Consider the following 14,687-nt stretch of genomic DNA (forward strand, 5'->3'; position numbering starts at 1 on the left):
TATCTAATCAATCAATAGACATTCAAGGATTGTATGAGGTATTATATCATATTCATAAAATGAGAAAAATCATATACATAGAATGGAATTATTACTAGGTTGGAGGAGATGTTTAATTTCCCAGTTAAAATAACTCCGACTGCAAAGGGATAATTTCCGTATTATTATTCAAATAATTCAGCAATCGATATTCGCATAAAATATCCGAATACACAATGACTTATTCGATTCGAGAGAATATAAAATATTCAACTGGAAAGAATTACTTCGAATAATTATTTCAGATAAACACTTATTCGGAACAATTCGAATGCCCTGTTGTAGATCAGAGCTGGGGAAACATAGTATTTCAAATAGTAAATAATAAAGAATCCTATTTATTTTAAAGTATGCGTACAACTTCGAAAATAAAATATTTTATTTGAGAGGGGCAGTAATTTTTGAAAATAGTATTTTATTCGAGGAATATATTGCAAATATTTGTATTTTGTCTTTATTTTTAATTTTAATTTTAAATATTATTGCTGAAAACAATGGTTCGGATTCAGCACATTTATGAGTGTAAATCGTTTCTTAACGATAAGATAGACATAAACCGCATAAGTTTAAGCGGTTTCTCAGAGTGTAATAACAATGCAAGAAGTAAAATATTTTATTTCGTGTTTCAGATTGTTAAAATAGAAATATTTTTTATTTTCGAGATTGTATATCTTATTTAAAATATACTATTTTCTTTAAGCAAAATAAAATCTAAAATATTAATTAGTATTTGAAATATTTGTTTCGCCAAATAATGCCCAGCTCTGTTGTAGATCACATATCGATCTCCTGAGACCACCATACCCTAATACAGTTTCCCAAACGGGATTTTTCAAGTGACTAACTCAGGTTGCAGTCAGAGATACAGTGAGTTTAAAAAACAAATAAAAGAACCAGAGAACGGTAGTTCGCAGGGCTAACAGATCGCGATCGAATGGAGAAAAAGGGAGTGAGAGGGGGCCGATGGAGGGGAAAGGGGTGGACTGGATTCGCAGAGCCGGAAATGTGTTCCGTGAGAGAGCACGTGGTCCGAATAAATATGTCGGACGCGCACGTGCCAAAATCCGCGGAGCGTGGGTGGGATCGTAATTTCGCGCGGCGACGATTTTTCAAAATCAAACGTAACCAAAAGCCCATACGATAAATCCGCTGGTGTTTCTCTCTGGCGGCAGGCGCGTCGCGTAAACGACACGTAACTCAATGTAATTCAATCGGCCTCGCATTTTTGCTCACGTTACCGCCGTATATCAGCTTGCAGATCATACATCGACAGCGTGGCACCGATGTGTGTTCCCTTTTTTTTTTTTCGTTCGTTTTCGAAAGGTGGCGGGGATGTCGGGAAAGGGGGGGACGGGGGCAGCGGCGGGAGAAAGGTTACAGCGTGTCAGTGATAGATAGAAACGACGCTTCCGATGAAAATTAAAAATATAAAAAATTGTCTGCCCGGTAGGGTGACGCCGCGAACCGAACTATTTTTTAAATTAAATTCTGCCACTTTCAACGGTATTGGCATTGCCAGCCAACCGTGCGTCGCAGTTTTTCCGATGCCCGCAATCCTGATGCTGCTGCTTTCCAACGTGAGACGTCGAAAACTGAAGTAGTAGCGTTGCCAGGTTTGTATAACACTCTGTCCTGTAACATGCACATTTGATGTCCACGCCCGAACCACTTATTCCGAGTGCTGTGGGAGCCTCCGTTTTTTCAGAAATTATGCAATCGAAAATTTTACGTGTACTGTAAGCTGAGCCTTCCGTTTATAAACAATACGGTTTAACACTAAACCAACCGAGCCTTAAAAGTAACTGGTACATGTTACCTTATTAAAATGACAAGATTGATTTAGACTTTGTGCGGCTCCTATTATAGTACGTGCTCTACTAAAGATATTTGTACAATCATTTCTTATAAAATCATTTTTATTAAGGTGGAGTGGGGTAAGGGCGCCCTAGCTTTTGCAAAAATGGACTTTAAACTGATGGATTTTCAGTCTGGTATGTAAAAACTTAACATTCTTGATATCAAACTCTGGCCACGGTTATTACTGATGAATTAGTATTATGTAGGATTCTAATTTTGCTTGAAAATTATCATTTTGGTAGGATATTGTACAAAGTGTCAAATACTACGCACTCATCCCGAAAATGGGACAAGAGCGTCTCTGAGAATTAAAAATGCTTTCAAACCTTGTTTCAAAGTGCTACGGGGCAAGAAAAGAATGATTAACAAGCCTGCTATAAAATGCTTCTTATTGCATTAAATTATATATTGTTTAGTTTTATAGTTATCCATTTTTAAACAAGCAAGTACTTTTATGCTGAACTATGAAAGGGGATGCAGTGATATTAAAACAAAGTTTAGAAATGCTTTCGAACCTTGTTTCAAGAGTGCTACGGGGCAAGAAAAGAATTATTATCAAGCCTTCTACAAAATGCTTTTTATTGCATTAAATATATTGTTTAGTTTTATAGTTACCCATACAGTACGGACTTACCCCACCGTGATAGTACGCACTTGCCCCGCGTAGTAATATTTACGGGCAAGTGCATCTTAGTGTTCTCCTCAATAAATTTTAGAAAATACAATAAAAACGGGTTATTCAATGTAAACCTATATCAATATTTGTTGTACTTACCTAAAATAACAACACAGAATATATTTATAACTTGTAAACTATTGCACGTTCAGGGTAACCTCAAAGTTGTACGTGTACCACGCACGTGACTGTTTGGCATTGGTTGATTTAAGCGAGGAAAACACCTTTATTCTTGGGCAACATCTATGTAGAATAGTTCATATTAACTTATTCTACATTAATAAATACAAGCTAGAGAAATTTCGTTCGTATTATAATAAAAATAATCAATTAACGCACTTGCCCCACTCCACCTTATTCCAATGATTGATCTGTGGTGGTAGGTTTAGTGTTAAATCGTCTTGCTGAGTTTTAGATGGTCACTTTTAAAAAGAATCTGCAGTCTTCAAATTAATGATGGATACAAACATGAAAATAATTTTTCTATAGTTTCACCATCCACCTTTAGAAGAATATAAATGATATAGTGGAGTAAGGAAAAGTTAATTATTGTACGACCCCTTTTTACGATAATGGTTTAGAAGTGGACAATTTTTTAAAAATCAGTTTGATGTCCAAATACTTTATGCACCCAGTATTTTCGAAATCGTTTAATCGTGATGCATATTTCTCACAAAATCATTTGAACATTTTAATGAACAGTCTAGTTACGAGTCTGCAGGTTCTTATGGACAATAAAAATGTCAAATAAATGTTTTTCTTCCTTCTCTTATTAATTTTAATAAGTCCACAACAATATATCTGTCTTTTTAAATCCTGCCGATGTTGTCACTGTTTTATAACTTTCTTATAAATGCATCAAATCTGCAATCATAGTAGAAGACACCTTTTTAATTTTGTTCTATGTTTATGTATTCATGTGTACACAGATGTAGAGTAATTGGAAGATAAATGAATTGTAAATTGATATAGTAGAAGAGTTAATGTAATGAGTTGATTAATTTCAGCTGTACATTTGATTTCGGGACAGATTTATTGATAAAACGATGCTAAGTGCCAACCTGAATGTACAGCGAAGTGATATTTTGAAACGGTCGATAATTATCCGTGATACGCGTAATTATATTTAACCACCGAGTGTGTCTATTCCAAATATAATCAGCGACATGCATATACAATTTGTCAGTGACCATGTTTTGATCCTATTTTAAACCACAGTTCCATTTATATCGAAATGGCTATTTTGACTGTCTTTCTCTGTAACTTGAAATGATAGATCTAATCGTTTCTCTATTTAGTCCGTGAACGAAAAGGTACTGTTATGATCGTGTTAATATCATTGTGAGCCATTATTGGAGTTTCTTGGAGCAATTAGTCGTTTCGATTGCCCTTTTGGAACATTTAATAGGCACTCGTATCTACTAGCTTCCTTAAACTCATTGGACGTCTTATAATCAAAAGTTCAGAGTTATTATATTTGACATACACGTTTAGATACGCGGTGCTTTAAGGCCAATTAAACTGTGAGTGGTTTTCAACAGCTTTTTATTTTGAATAATAATTTATAAGTAAATGTTTGGAATAATGCTGAATTGTATTTAACAAATATTGTATTATAATTCATGTTTTTTATTTGCACATTTAAAGGAACTTTTAAAGCTATGAAAATAATACATTAAAGAACGAAACATCTGAGAATGTAATATTTATTTGTTGATTGAAAGTTTGTTTTTCAAATAACATTTCAACTAAATACCGGGTACTTAATAGAAAAAGTAAAATGCCTTGACATTTGGATAATTATGTTTTGATAGATGATTTCATAGACTTTGGAAATCAATATTTTTGACAATGTGTAGAGTTATTATAAATTGTAAGTATCATTTTCAATCTGTTTCGAATACTATTATCTTTAACTTTTCTGCAGCCAATCATTTTCCGGTCACCTATCCCGAAGAAATATCCTACTGGAAGGTGTTGCATTGTCAGAGAATGCCACGATTCTTTAAACATACCGGCCACTTTTTACAGTTTATATTGCAGTTAAATAAGGTACAAAACTTCACATCAATCGTCAGTTTAGTGTTTTGTGATCCTCGTATAAAGGCAGCCTAGTTTTTTGATCAGTCGGAGTACCTTAACCCCATAAATGGACACCACTGTATATGGTTGTACCAGACCCGCCCATATCCCCCACTATACTCGTGCAAGCTTCATATAGATATCACAAGCAGTATTTTAGTTGTGGCCCTCTGTGATTTCGATGTTTAGCATTAGCAGAATAATTATTTCGCAGATAAGGCTTCGATCCCATTCATTGGCACACCTTATTCAACATTGATGTTATCAAAAATATAGTCTTCAGTGGACGTAATTAATTTACCTTTAAAATGAAACAACTTTGGTTTAAACATTTTTGTTATAACCCCTTACGAGATATTTCGATTTTTCGAGATAAAGAGAACGCCCTATTATACAGAGTGGTTCACGTTCTTCAGGTTGGAAAAATGTGAAAATCGTATGTGTGAGATTGACCCTTTATGTATCAAAGGTTGTCACATTTTTTGTCGCATGTTTTGTTATTAACTATACTGAATATATATTTCATTTTAATGGGACATTACACTTTCCCGGGTCGGAAAATCGACTTTCTAGAATGTATCCTATTGGAAAGTCTCATATTTCAATAATATTCTCTGAAAATTTCCAAGGAAAATTTGAAATACTTTCGAAGTGATAGACGATCATAGCAGGCATAGCTGATTGAACGTAAGTAGATTTAATATGTGAAAATTTGTTTGTCAAAACTTTAAACGCGTTTTTCTCAAAACAACGTTTTTGTAATCGGCGTGCATGATAACTTGAGAGCCGTTTAACCGATCGGTCTGAAATTTTACTATGTTCTTCTACACAACAACAGCCCCAGTATAGACTAGAATAAATAAGATTGGTTAATTTCTTCCTCAATTTTTAACGTTTTATTATACGAAGAAATTTTTCTATTTTTTCGATTTTTAAGATCGCCAACTTTGGAGGTCCACCATTTCGTGAATTTTTGCTCAAGAAAAATAATCTTAGTCTATACTGGGGCCATAGTCATACTTCTTCCAAGGATAATTCTTTTTCTTTTTCAAACGTACCAGTGAGCCGCAATCGTGCACGCCATAAGATCAAAATTTAAAAATGACTTCCATGAGTCTGCAAAAGACACCTATAAAAAATCATTTACAAAATTATATAAAAATTTTTTCTTGTATTTGGAGACGTAAGATATATGTACGTCAAAAATATTACGGACTCAAAAATTGGTTTTTCATTACTTTATCAGTCCCATAATAATAGTTCCTTCTGTCCCATAATAATAGTAGCAAGTGAATATTTAAACGGAAATTATTGGCGAATGCGGCTGTAAGTTATGTTGTAGAGCAAAATTGCGAAGCCATCAATCAAAATCAATGTTTCATGACATCTGTCATTTGTTTTGACACGTCTTTCAATTTTTAGTTTAACCAAAGTACAGTAAAGTCACGTTTACTGTCTAACAGCCTGTGTTCTGCACGGACAGTGATCGCATAAGGACATTATTTTTTTATGATTGAGTCTATCACGCCGACCGCGCCGAGAGTTCAAAAGAAAGCTGATCGTAGAGAAGGACAGCATGACAGTGGAGTGGATAGACACTGGACAGTGATCGCGTACCCGATCGCGGACAGTAAACGCGACTTTACTGTATTACGAATTATAACTATTTTTCTAATTTCATCCGCTGATCGAAATCAGTTGGTTTATTTCAGTTGAAATCAACCCATTGTAAAAGTAAAATGGAAAAGAAACAAGTTATGCTAAGAGCAATAAAGAACGATGGTTCCAATAATTTTAAGCTCACGCATAGAGGGAAAGCAAAGCTTTGAAGCCAAGGGATCCCACCTACAAGTTTAAAATGCAGTAACGAATTATTGAAAAATCCAGAAACTATCTGAACACTGAAAATAAAAATTAGGAGTAATATTTTTAATTTATTGTTTGAGAGAGAGATGTAATCTAGTTTTTGGATAATAACTGTTGCGTTCTATATTTATTTTCTTTTGCTACTATTATTATGGGACAGAGGGAGTATTAAAATTTTCGACCGGGAAAGTGTAATGTCCCCTTAACACTACAACTAGCGAGCACTAAACGCAATTGGCATACATTGCCCTATATTAATGACAAAATTGCATTTATTTAGATCTCGTTTGAGTTTTGTTTAAATATGTGCTTCAGTAAAGAAGTTCACTAAAACAATTTCTCAGAAGAACATATTTATATTTTTAATATTTCTAAAAGAACGAATCAGCCATTTTGGCCCCTTCGGTAGTTCCGGTGTCAAAAGACCAAAAGTCTCAAAGTTTCATTTATAGAACCAATGTTCTATAAATGGCAGAACAACATCGTTCTTTACCTGAAAAATCAATTGGCATAAGGGACAGAAGGGGGTTAAAAAAATGGCATCCGAGATCAGTGTAACCCTTTAACGGTTCCTCGTCAAGCGGTCAGCACTCGTTTGTCGATGTCCTTTCTCGAGGACACGATACATCCGCGCGTCGGAAAGAAAAACAGAGAAAGGGTGCACGGGTGAGGAGGTGAGAGGTATCGAAAAAGATAGGTAGAGCGAAAAGGGAGAGGGAAAAAAAGCGGGTAAAAGTCGGGGAACGCGTCGGTCGGGTACGTCGCATCGCATTGGTATTTTGCCAAAGCGGCGGGACGATTGGTTGCCGTGCGGCAAAGTGGATCAGCCGGTCGCATAAAACTCGTCCCGCACAGGAGAAAAATTCTAAAACGCGGCGCAGCGCTTCGCTTGACCGGGAAACATTGCCGCGTGGACACTTTTCTTTTGCTGTCTCGCCGCATTCCCGTCCTCATAAACAAAGTAATGACACACGGACGCGAGCAACCAATTCCCGGATTTCGACGCGCCCCCGTCCCCTATTCTCTGGACAGTTGGTAGTCGTGCGCGAGCGCGTATGCATGTGTACGCGAGAGAATCCGGAACCAACCCCCTCGGAACCCGTAAAACGAGAGGAACGCTGAAAACCATCGGCGAAAACGGCCTGAGGCGTCCGTGTAAATCACGGCGACGACGTCGACGACGACGTCGACGCGGAGGGGTACGTCTGCTCTTTCTGTGTCTCACCTACGCCACGCCGTCCCATACCCCGCTCCCGCCGGTCTCGTTACTCGTTAAACAAAGCTCACCGCTCGACAGGACACTCTCTCCGTCCCTTTCATTAACTTTCCGATCGCGTTTTCCCCATTTCACAGCTACCACGGGCCCGCGTACTCATGATTCATTGATGCTCTGTCCTAACTTCAACCCCCTGACTCCAGTCCAAGATTTCAAGCTGTATTTAAACCTCTCGTTACGACGAATTTGGATACTCTCATTACGACGAATTTGGATACTCTCATTACGACGAATTTGGATACTCTCATTACGACGAATTTGGATACACGTGGTATACGGTAAATATTCAACCGTGATCCATCTAGTAACCGACAAAATTGAGAAAGTACAGGAAGGGGTGGTAATGTCGTCCTCCCCTGACTCCAGTCCAAAATTTCAAGCTCTATTCAACCCTCTCGTTACGACGTATTTGGATACACGTGGTATACGGTAAATATTCAACCGTGATCCATCCAGTAATCGATAACATTTTTCAGAAAGTAGTGAAAGGGGGGGGGGGTAATGGGGCCCCTGACTCCAGTCCAAAATTTCAAGCTTTATATTTAACCCTCTCGTTACGAAGAATTTGGATACACGTAGTATACACTAAATATTCAACCGTGATCCATCCAGTAAACGACAAAATTTTTGAGAAAATACAGAAAGGGATGGTAATGTCGTCCTCCCCTGACTCCAGTCCAAAATTTCAAGCTGTATTTAACCCTTTCGTTATGACGAATTTGGATACACGTGGTATACGGTAAATATTCAACCGTGATCCCATCCAGTAATCGATAAAATTTTTCAGAAAGTAGTGAAAGGGGAGGTAATGGGGCCCTGACTCCAGTCCAAAATTTCAAGCTTTATATTCAACCCTCTCGTTACGACGAATTTGGATACACGTGGTATACGGTAAATATTCAACCGCGATCTATCCAGTAAACGATAAAATTTTTCAGAAAATGCAGAGAGGGGAGATAATGTGTGCCCCTTGTAATTTTTGACATTAAAACAAAAATATTTAGCGGGGAATGCTATAATTGGTTGTGTCTACTGGATCTACATGTAGGGTAATAAACTTATACTGTAGCACAGATTTTAAAAGAATTCACTGTATCTCAGCAGCACAACGCTGCCTCCACAGGGTTGATATTGCCAACGCAGTCACGATGAAAATCTCTCGAACCGGTTATTGTTTCAGAAGAAAACGGAATACGATTTTAAAAAGGAGGAAAAACATTTGCATTGAGGAAACAAGCGGAGAGCGGAGGCTGTATATATGAAGCACCATTAAGAAAGTTCTATTTAAGGTATGTAATAATAATGACAGTGGCTGCTCGCAAATATTTCCTTTGGAGAGCGGAGATTGTCAAATACTCCTGGAAGACGGCGGGCGTCAATATGCACAAGAGTCTGCAGTTTATTTTACAGTCGAAACTGAACCGTTTACTTTCTTCGGTAGATATAACAAACTATGAATTATTCGGGATATAATCTACGCACATTCATTGTCCGTATGATTGTTCAATTTAACAATGGAGCAGGAGTGTTTTGACGCAAGTTAACAAACACATTAACTCGCGTTGCACTTCAGAATATGGTCGGTATGGCAGGGATTCCGGTCGGGATATCGGTGACTTGAAAAGCCCAGGGTTTTGAGAGTTTCCCGCTGGGAACATAATCGTTACACACTAACAAGACTTTCAGGAAAGTTAATTATTGAGTGGATTAACACTAAACCTACCGAGCCTTAAAAGTAACTGGTACATGTTACCTTATAAAAATAACAAGATTGATTTTATTTAAACTTTGTGCGGCATCTATTGTAATACGTGCTCTACTAAAGGTATCTATACAACAATTCCTTATGAAATCATTTTTATTATTTCAATAAATGTAAAATGAAAAATCAGGAACCGGTCATTTTGACCGGTGGAAGTAGGTTTAGTGTTAAATACAGGGACCCTAACTGTTATAACCCCAAAAAGAAAAAGTCGTGGAATAACAAGTATTTCAGCGAATAAAATCGTGTATTGGTTACAAATAAGGATTATAAGTAACCGACAATTTTTTCTCTTGTTGGAAACTGTTATTGTTGAGAGAAGTTCATTTCGATCGCATATAACAGTTATCAATGAGAGAAATGAATTTCGAACCGTCGTAACAGTTATTGATGGGAGATGTTTATTTCGGTTGCTCATAGCAGTTGTCGATGGGAGGAATTTATTTCGATCGCTCATAACAATTATCGATGAAGGAAATTTGTAATAGTTATTATTAAATGCTACAACTTTCAAATGGTAGACAATCAATTATTTCATAAATTTTTTATTCATAAAATTAATTGCTACAATCAAAATTTAATGTGACAAACATGAGTTTTTCCAAATTTTCTCCTGACAAATTACACCGCAAATCGTCTAGCAATAATTTTAGAGTATGAAAGGCTCGTTCAACGCTAATTATGCACGCTAGTTTTGAATAAATACGGGAGTCTATTTCTCTGATTTTCCCAGTAAACTATAATATTTTCGTCTATATCGATACGTTTTTCCCGAGTGGAACAGAATCGTCCGTGAACAAAAACAGTCAACAAACAGATTTTGTGTTGTTCCTATAGCCTGTTGATTCGTCTTGTTGTACGAATCCTTCACAATGAATTTCACAGGCTTGCTCCATCCGAGAAAGAGTAGACAACTCAATAATTAAATCATCGATAACTGTTATGAGCAATCGAAATAAATTTTTCTCATCGATAACTGTTATGAGCGATCGAAATAAATTTTTCTCATCGATAACTGCTTCGAGCAATCGATATAGTTTTTCTTCATTGAGGAGGATCCAATTTTTTGGACACTAATAACTGTTACTTGTAACCAAAAAGTATAAAAATCGATACTTTTTAATCATTTTGTTCTTCGAAATTTTTTCTTTATATTTTGTGTACATTATCTTACATTTCAATAATAATCAACTTTTCATTAATGATTTTTATCGTAGAAAATTTTAGAATAACTGTTATTTTTGGTCCCCGGTTAAATATGACAAAGACGAACCTGTCATTGAAAAGCTAACCAATGATGTAGTAATTGAAAGCGTGTTGACACCACGAACAGTAAAAGAAGTCGAGAGTGAAGAAGAAGAAGATGATAGCAGCAGCTCATGCAATATTACTTGGCGCGGGTGAAATGATTTACCCAATAGAGAATTTAATTTACAAACTTCATCTTAAAAAACTGAAATTATATTGTACAATCAATACATATGTTATTTTTCTCAATATACCATTGTAATCGGTTTCAAATTACTTTCATCACTTCAACTTTATTACAGGTGTAGTCCAGTAATGCGGAATAACTGGTGAATCGGCACCGTTAGTCTCAAGCATGTCGGATTATCGAAATTCTACAGTAAATATTTTGCAGCACGGATCTCAGTAATTAAGGAGGCATGAGATCATTATGCGCTTGTTTAATTGCATATTGGAATTATCGATCCGCCCTCCACTCGACTAACAAGAGGCTGGCAGTATTTTTTCGTCGCGTGTTTTGTTTTTTTTTTACAGCCCATAGTCATTCGTGTATTTGGCAGGATTTTGCAGAAGCCGATAGCCAAATAAACTGAATTTTTACGGATATTTAAAGCAATCGTGTAGTTTGAGCGTAAACTAATAGAATATTTTGAGTGATCTTTATTTTCAACTGTGCACAATTTTATATTGAAAATCTATTTAAAGATTATGCCCGCGGCCGGTCATCACGGACCACGGTTGCCAGTTCAAGGACCAAGAATTTCGAGCCTCCAGCACAACGGATTTCGAACACCGAAAAAGGCCGTACTTCACACCCCAGGGTAACCCCATGGAGCAGACTAACCAGGAGCACAAGATGACAATCCCCCAGCAAACCGTCGGCAGCCATCGAGCCAGGGACCAGACCAACGAAGCCTCCGCGCCGCACAGTGGTCTAAATAGGCGATTTAGCTGGACAAAATTATTCTAGCATTATTTTAAGACTTAAAGCCGTAGTTAAGTAGGTCATTGGATTCGTCTTGACACCAGCAACAACAATGAGGCTGGCAGTATTTTTTCGTCGCGTGTTTTGTTTTTTTTTACAGCCCATAGTCATTCGTGTATTTGGCAGGATTTTGCAGAAGCCGATAGCCGAATAAACTGAATTTTTACGTATATTTAAAGCAATCGTGTAGTTTGAGCGTAAACTAATAGAATATTTTGAGTGATCTTTATTTTCAACTGTGCACAATTTTATATTGAAAATCTATTTAAAGATTATGCCCGCGGCTGGTCATCACGGACCACGGTTGCCAGTTCAAGGACCAAGAATTTCGAGCCCCCAGCACAACGGATTTCGAACACCGAAAAAGGCCGTACTTGACACCCCAGGGTAACCCCATGGAGCAGACTAACCAGGAGCACAAGATGACAATCCCCCAGCAAACCGTCGGCAGCCATCGAGCCAGGGACCAGACCAACGAAGCCTCCGCGCCGCACAGTGGTCTAACTAGGCGATTTAGCTGGACAAAATTATTCTAGCATTATTTTAAGACTTAAAGCCGTAGTTAAGTAGGTCATTGGATTCGTCTTGACACCAGCTACAACAATATGTAATAAAGAATACTTAGTGGTGTTTAAAAAATTAACGTAAACATATTTTTTTATTAAAAAAAGAAATTTTTGTAAAATTTTTTTATTGGGATTTATAGATGATCGAGTATTGATTAACTTTTGTTGGAAACATTTTCTTGCCAGATTATCCGAAATGATCAAAACATCGTGGTGAAAATTGGGCATTTGCGTCGAAAAGCTGACAGAACTACTTTTGCATCATTCTATTATTATTCTACTATCGCCTGTTGTCTCTTAATTGGTCGGCGTCTTTAATCGAACAAATTTTTTTTTCTAAAAAAAATCATTTTCAAAATTTAAAAAAAATTATAAATTTTCAAAATTGTTTGCATAAATTTTACGGGCCCAAAAATACGATATCACTTTTACTCCAATCATGTTTTGATATCTTTTTGTCATTTGTGGCTTACGTAGAAGAGAATCATAGAGATGATTCGAAATATATCGACATTGAATTACTAAAAACTGTCTCAAATTCAAACGTGCAAGTTCGTGCAAATAAAATTGATTTTTTCGGACACTCTAGACTTTTATAAAGATGTTCCAACATGTTCCATCCTAAAGGTATTTAAAGGTTTTTTTTTGCGAGACTGTCAAAGTTTGAATGCTATATACGTTTGAAGTATACTTTCATTTTTAAGCAAATAAACAATATATTTAAGTTTTATTTGAGTTTTGTCCTTTTGGTTCATGCTGGTATCCATCATAGAATGAAAAATTCCACAAATATTTCCACTACCAGATGTTCACAACGAGATATACTAATGAATTGTGAGGTGTCGAACGACGATAAAGAAATACGAAGTTGAAAAATGAGTTGTTGGTGGGGGTATATTTTATTATGGGGTGATAAAAAGGGAAAAACCAGCAGTGGTTCATCTTACCTGATACCTTACCTCTCATTTACCGAAGCGGGAAATTTTCCTGGTGGATTTCCATTTTTTGGGTTTTGTCCAGCTAAATCGCCCGTTTAGACCACTGTGCGCCGTCTTCGCATAGCAGTGTTGGGCATTAATCGATTAAAATTTTAATCATGATTGATCGATTAATGTATACGATTAAAAAAAGAAATCGTCGAATAATCGGCGATTGATTCAATCGATTGATCAAGTTAATCGTCAATCGTTGATTAAATGAAGAAATCGTCGAATAAATCGGCGATTGATTCAATCGATTGATTTAATCGTCAATCGTTGATTAAAAAAAAGGAATCATCGAAAAAAAAACATAAAAGCACGTAAACAGAATTTGTATTATGGACCAAATGACAATACACCTAAACTCAGTTCACATTTTTTTCAGTATTCATACAGTTCTGATTACGTACTTCATTTCGAAATTTCAGCAATAATCATTAATCAATTATGCGATTGACGATTAATAATCGTTAATCGCAATTAACGACTAAAGTAGAAATTTAATCGTTAACCGCGATTAACGATTAATAAGTATTTAATCGTTAACCGCAATTTTAACGACTAAACTAGGAGATTAATTGTTAGTTGCGATTAACGATTGAAGTAGAAATTTAGTCGTCAATCGTTGATTAATTTTTTGCCCAACACTGGCATAGAACAGGGGGTCCCAACATATTCCCCTTCGAGAACCGCAAGGTTTGCACCATTCGTCAAACCTCTTCCCACTACTATTGAGTTGGCAAGAATGTAATTTCAGTATTTTAAGGTGAAATAAAACCCAATTTTTCTATTCAAGCAATCAACTTTAATTAGCAAAATATTTTACTTGATCTTGTTCGATGATCTTTCGCCATCTTTCTAGTAGCTTCATAATTCCGCGCTCATAAAACTTCAAAATTCTCCCAAAATTGGGATTTATTTCATCTTAGATACCGAAATTACTTTCTTGCCAACCCAATATTAGGTCATCCCATCAGAGTTATGCTAATTCAATTACATCGTAATTCAATTACGCAATTGAATTACTACATTGTATTTCAATTATATAGTAATTCTACTACGTCGTAACTGAATTACATAATTCAAACCTTTCATTTAATTCAATCTTTTTTTATTGTAAGCTTAATTGGAACTCCCCATAGGGGGTATAAAGCTATATACATTAGTAAATAGTATACATCTTACAGTTAAACATTAGTAATTTAGTAATGTAGGTACAGCAGAACACATTAGGTATATAACACATTAAGTACATAACTTTAAATCTTTAAATTACATTGCTCGAAAAATTAATTCAATTACCAAGTATTTGAATCAGATGTGTAATTGAAATACAATATAATTAAAATA

At 36.1% G+C, this 14,687-nt stretch overlaps 1 long non-coding RNA gene across 1 annotated transcript in view; it reads left to right on the forward strand.

Moving 5' to 3' along the window:
* LOC143213716 (uncharacterized) overlaps window positions 1-14,366 on the forward strand; it is a 35,591-nt gene extending 21,225 nt beyond the window's left edge. The window contains exon 4 of the long non-coding RNA XR_013010021.1: window positions 8,977-14,366. This is a non-coding gene — a long non-coding RNA (uncharacterized LOC143213716). The remainder of the gene's footprint in view (window positions 1-8,976) is intronic.
* Window positions 14,367-14,687: the final 321 nt, after the last annotated feature.

Source organism: Lasioglossum baleicum, chromosome 11 (assembly GCF_051020765.1).
Source record: "Lasioglossum baleicum chromosome 11, iyLasBale1, whole genome shotgun sequence".
NCBI classification, from domain to species: Eukaryota; Metazoa; Arthropoda; class Insecta; order Hymenoptera; family Halictidae; genus Lasioglossum; species Lasioglossum baleicum.